A 5,753-nucleotide genomic window follows, 5' to 3' on the forward strand; every position below is an offset into this window, starting at 1 on the left:
TCATGTACAAAGATTTGTTTTTGGCCTCATATGAAGAACATTGTGACTCGCTATGTAAAGGGTTGTGTGATGTGTTCTGTTTCAAAGCCCTCTAAAAGAAAACTCAGGCTCTACACACCACTCCCTATTCCGAGTCGTCCATGGGAAAGTGTGTCGATGGATTTTGTAGGAATTTTGCCTTTGTCTAGGAAAAGTCACAACATTCTATATGTCGTCGTTGACTGTTTTAGTAAGATGTGTATTTTAATGCCTTGTAAGAAGTAGATCATTGCAGAGCAGACTGCTTATCTTTTCTTTCAGCATGTTTGGGTCCATTTTGGGCTGCCCACATCGATTGTGTCAGATTGAGACTCTCGCTTTCTCGGAGAATTTTGGACCAGCTTGTGGAAGATGATGGACACCAAGTTGAAAAGAAGCACGACATTCCATCCACAGACTGATGGACAGATAGAGATTGTTAACCGCACCATGGTACACTTGTTGCGAGGCTATTGTGGGAAACATCATAAGTTGTGGTATGAACATCTTCCATAAGTGCAACATTCCTACAATCAAGCAGTGTACTCATCTACGCATCATTCACCATTTGAGACCTATTTTGGCTACCTGCCAAAAGACCCTTTTGATATGGTCTTTGGAAGGGAAGATGGCTCCAGTGGACGTGATGACAGGGAAAAAGTGCAACAGTTCATTCAGCGGATATAGTTGATTCACCAAGCAATACAGGAGTAGTTGGGGAAAATTCAAGCCCGATACAAGGCTCGACATGACAAACACCGAGTCAACCATCAATTTCAAGTGGGCAACAAAGTGTGGTTCCATATTAGCAAAGATAAGATGAAGGGAGAAGGGAAGAAGTTGCGACCAATCTGATATGGTCCATTCACCATCTTGGAGAATATTGGAAACAATGCCTTTTGTCTTGATTTGTCGATATATATGCAATGTATTCCATAGTGAATGTGGAGAACTTAAAGTTGTATGAGCCACCATTGATTATGGACACCGAAGAAGTGGGCATAGTTCCTACAGTTGATGACTTTGCACTAGAGTATCTTGATGAGTTACTTGAAGACATCATCCATGATAGAAGAACTAGGACTTCACGACGAGGAGATGTGGAATACCTTCGAGTTGGTTTCAAGGGGATGCACCCTAGCAAGGCAAAATGGCTGGAAAAAGAGAAAGAGTGTGGGAACAATTCCCTCACTTGCCAATTGACTGATAACGATTTTGGCGGTCCAAAAGCTCCTCAATGGGGAGGATTGATGCAAGTGGATCTCCAGACACCAATGGCATGGAAAAGGCTCAAAATTCAAAGTGGCAGAAAGGTGATGAAATTGACATCAGATCAAAGTGCTCGTAGCCCTGATTCCAACAATGTGATCGACACTCCAATCCGAGTTTGGATGAAGGAGATAACGGCAGTCAAAGTTGGGTTGACTTTTGATGACTGGGCAGGATTAATGAAGGCATAATTTGAACTTTTACAGTGGACAGAATCCGGCCAACTCCAACCAAATTCCAGGCAAATCATTACCAGTTTAAAAAGACCCCTTCGATCAAAAAACTGAATTCCCAAAAATGCACATTTTTTTGTTTTTATTAACAATATATATATATAAAGATAAAGGGGGTAGCGGGCCACCAACCCTGCCACCCCAACTCATAACCACACATGACATTGGTATTAATGGAGGGGCGGGCCACGACCCCCGGCCCCTCCCACGGACTGTTGAAACCAACATAATAAAGGTGGAGGAGTTGGGTGGGCCGGCCCGTGGGGCACGGACCCAATCCCATAAACAAACAAACATAAATGGTGGTGGGCCAGCCCTTGGGGCATAGACTGAGCCACGAAAACCAACCCCCCATTAATAATTAAACAGCCCAACCATACTATAAAAAAAAAGTTTGTTTTAAATGAAATTGATTCGGCGTATAAAAAAGGAGGAGGCGGGGTTTGACCGCCCGACCTCCTCATTATCAACCAGAACCTTAACCAACTCCACCAACGGACTCATTGAAAATACACCACCACAAGTTATATTTAAATGCAGTTTATCAGTGCGCCCAGGCAGAGGAGGCAGTGCACGCAGTTCAAGGTTGAATTTTGCAGGAGGACCAAATTTTCACTTTGTCAGAATTTGACAAATTTTATATGGTTTCATCACTTCTCGACACCACGAACGCAATGGCATTGTCCGTTTCTCCATTAGAGTTCTGCATTTTTTGGCCATTTTTCAGTATGGAGGTATAAAACTCTTTTTTTTGTAACTGATGCTTGTACTCTTCTTTCTCATGCCACTTAATGAATGAAGGCCTCCCCATTGATCAAGCAGGGTCTGGAGACGTAGTCTAAGTTGGACAAACTCCGTTATCAAGTCTTGTTGTCTTCTTTCATGCTTTATGTGTTTCTCCTCCTCTCATGTGCACATCAAGTTTTCTATGTTAAGCTACAATTTATGCATGTAATTCTTTTACACATCTATAAGCAAAAGATTTTGGATCACTTCACTTATGCCATCCTGAGTGAAGAATACCCTCCTAAAAGGTCCAAGTGAATCTAGCCGATCTGTTTCAGGTACAACAGAGACTTCCCCTCCACAGTCACCTTGGGTAATTGATCAGGCGCTCAATATTTAGCTCCAAAATAAAATTTCTTAGAATAGCGTGAAACCTGACCGACCACATCTGTCTCGGGAAAACGATCCTAACACAACTCGTTTCACTGAAGACCAAGTGCATATGAGGAAGTTATTGAGTTCTGCTCGCTTTACTAAACAGGTAAATTTTGCAAAAAAAGTTCCCAGTCACTGCACAGTCAGCAGTCTGTACTACTGACATGGAAAGTGACTAGGTAGGGTCAATGGATGGTCAAAATTCAATCATGCTTCACTAAGTGTCACAGTGTGATTAATTGCAGTTTGGTGATGTGGCAGGTGTGTTGGCATAGTTTTATTGTTTAATTCTGGACCAATGAGAGAATTCCACGTGACAAGACCAGAGGCTGCCACATGGCACCTCCCTATGGCCTAGGAAGACTTCGGCACAGTTCAAAAAAATATTATGGAGGCGCTAGGGTTCAACCCCATGACCTTCGACACACAGTCCACAGCACATAACCAACTCCACTACGTTTGTTGCTTAACCACTATAGTGCCACACCTATATTTAGTGTGTATTGTGTTGAGGGTTGGCGGTTAGGGGGGCCAGCCCTCCCCACGTGAACTCACCTACATGACCGCAAACAGTTATCAACTGGCGGCTCCATAAACCTTCACCCTTATGGTTACTACAAACATGTGAATGCAACAAATAGCACATGGTTATGTTAACCACCTGTGGGTCCAACGCAAAACACACCGTGAAGGTTAAGGTTTGTCATGTGACACCACGCGAAAACCGCCAGGTCAAGTAACCATTGGGGAAACCACTCTAGAAAACTGCTGCATATGTCCGCTCGTCCAAATCCATTGGGATTACAGTTAGCTCTAACTGTAGTGCTAATCACATTTAATATTTAATTAAAATCATTTAACATTTAATTAAACTCAAGTTTAAAACGATGATTTTTGGCGAACATCGCTATTTTCGGGCCTGCCCCCAAATTTAGCGGCTCTAACTGAAGTTCTTCTAGATTTGGAGGAGAAATTGTAGGGAAAACTTGTTTGAGCCATAACTGGAGCAGTTTTTGACCAAATTCAGCTTAGGAAAAGGTGTTCCTAGCTAATTTAGACATTCTAAACACATTGGTGCTAGTATCAGGAGTAGTAGAGCTTTCTAAACATCATTTTTTCCATATTGAGCTAATAAAGAGGCCAAAGCCATGGAATTTGGACCAAGGAGATGTAGCCCAGGAGGGGTGAACTCCATCAAAACACTGTGTTAAAGTGTTCAATTGATGGTTTGTTGTACTTATTGTTGTTGTTGTTCAGAATTGTTCTTTTAAGCTATTTTTCTCATGAATGTCACATTAAAATTGATGTAATTTACTTGTTTCAATCACCAAACAACCTAAGGAAATCTATGCACAGGGAACAATGAATAATCATGTGTTTTTAAATCTGTAATTGAAATTAGCACAACAAAACTAACATACAATAATAGATCAATTTGGTATCAGAGAAAAGGTTTATTTTCTTTATTGCCTGAGTTTTGTGCAAGTCGAGTTTTAATGGTTGCACAATTGTGATGCTTACAAGGTTAAAGTTGCAGACAGGAGAAGGGAAACTGTTGGTTGCAATTTCTAAGGTAATGCACAGAAGAAGGAGAGCCACAAGGCCACAATCTCCACCACCCAAAGTTCCAATTTTAGTTGCACTTGAAACACCTCAAGTTTTGCCTTCAACTGAGATTGAATAGGTACAAGTAGTACTAGTTTCTGAGCCTGAATCCACAACCATTATGCTTGGAGAAAGAGAGCCTGAAGGTCCTTCTTCAGAAGAGGAAGAATTCAAGAAATCTTTCTACACTTTAACTGAGATGGTTAATGTCCTCTATGAAGAGAGGAACACTAGAATGGATGGAGAGAGTTCTAAGCCTCCACATGGAGAAGGAAGCTCAGGAGACAAAAAAGATGATAAGAAGGATTCCAAGGGTAATGGAGGAAAGCTACCTCCATCTCCACCATATTCATCATCTTCATCATCTTAAACATATCAAACATCTTCCACTTCCACCACCAAAAGTTTCCATACTCATTCCCAAACCTGAAAAGGAAAAACTCCCTTACTCAAATTGGACATTAAGTTTGAACTTCCCATGTACAATGGTGAAGTGAATGCAGAAAAGTTAGACAATTGGATTCAACAATTGGAGGTATATTGCAGAATTCAAAACCTTCAAGAAGATGACATAAAGATCCAGTTGGCTTCATTAAGGCTAGAATGAGCAGCATTAGTCTGGTGGGAAGCAAAGACTCAAGAGGAAATTCGAATTCATGGTAAGATATCCATTTCTTGGGTTGAATTTGTCTCTGAAATTATAAAAAAAAAAAAAATTACCCTTTAGCCTATATGCAAAAATCCATTATGAGTTGGCAGAATTTTAGGCAGCTCAAAGGCCAAACAGTCGAAGACTATACCTAGTATTTTAGAAAGAGGGTTTTTTATTAGGAGTAAACTTGAATTCCCAAGATACACTGTTGAAATATATTGGGATTTTACATTTCTATTTGAAACATACTATCCTTATGTTCAATCCAAGCAATTTGGATGAGATATGTGTGCAAGCCACGCACCTTGAAGCAAGGGGAAAGAACATTCAGGAAGAGGGTAGTAAGAAGAAGCCATTCAAGGGTAAGGAGAAAGAGAAAGGGGGGAAATGGAAGGGAAAGAAGAATGCAAGTGTGAAGAAAGAAGGGGAGAAAACCATGTGCCAACATTGTTCCAAAGTTGGGCATGATAAATCCCATTGTTTGAAATTACATCTTGAACTAAGGCCTAAAAAGCAAAACAATAAGGGAAAACAAAAGACGACCGCTACCACACAACATGACCTTGGTTCAGATTCTGGTGATGAGACCAAGATTTCAGCCATGGTCACAAAAGGGAAAGAAGTTGTTGCAAGCACTAGTTCCTCACACAATCAAAACAACACTCCAAATGAAGAATCAAGAATAGAGTTGTTTCATGTAAGGGTGATTTCAAATCATACAAAGATTGATGCATTATTTGATAGTGGGTCACAATCAAACTAATTTCAGAAGACTTGGTAAAAAATCTCAACCTTGAAACTGTACCTCATCATAA

Source organism: Pinus tabuliformis, chromosome 5_2 (genome assembly GCF_031772625.1).
Source record: "Pinus tabuliformis cultivar Carrire ecotype Pingquan chromosome 5_2, CPIR1, whole genome shotgun sequence".
NCBI classification, from domain to species: domain Eukaryota; kingdom Viridiplantae; phylum Streptophyta; class Pinopsida; order Pinales; family Pinaceae; genus Pinus; species Pinus tabuliformis.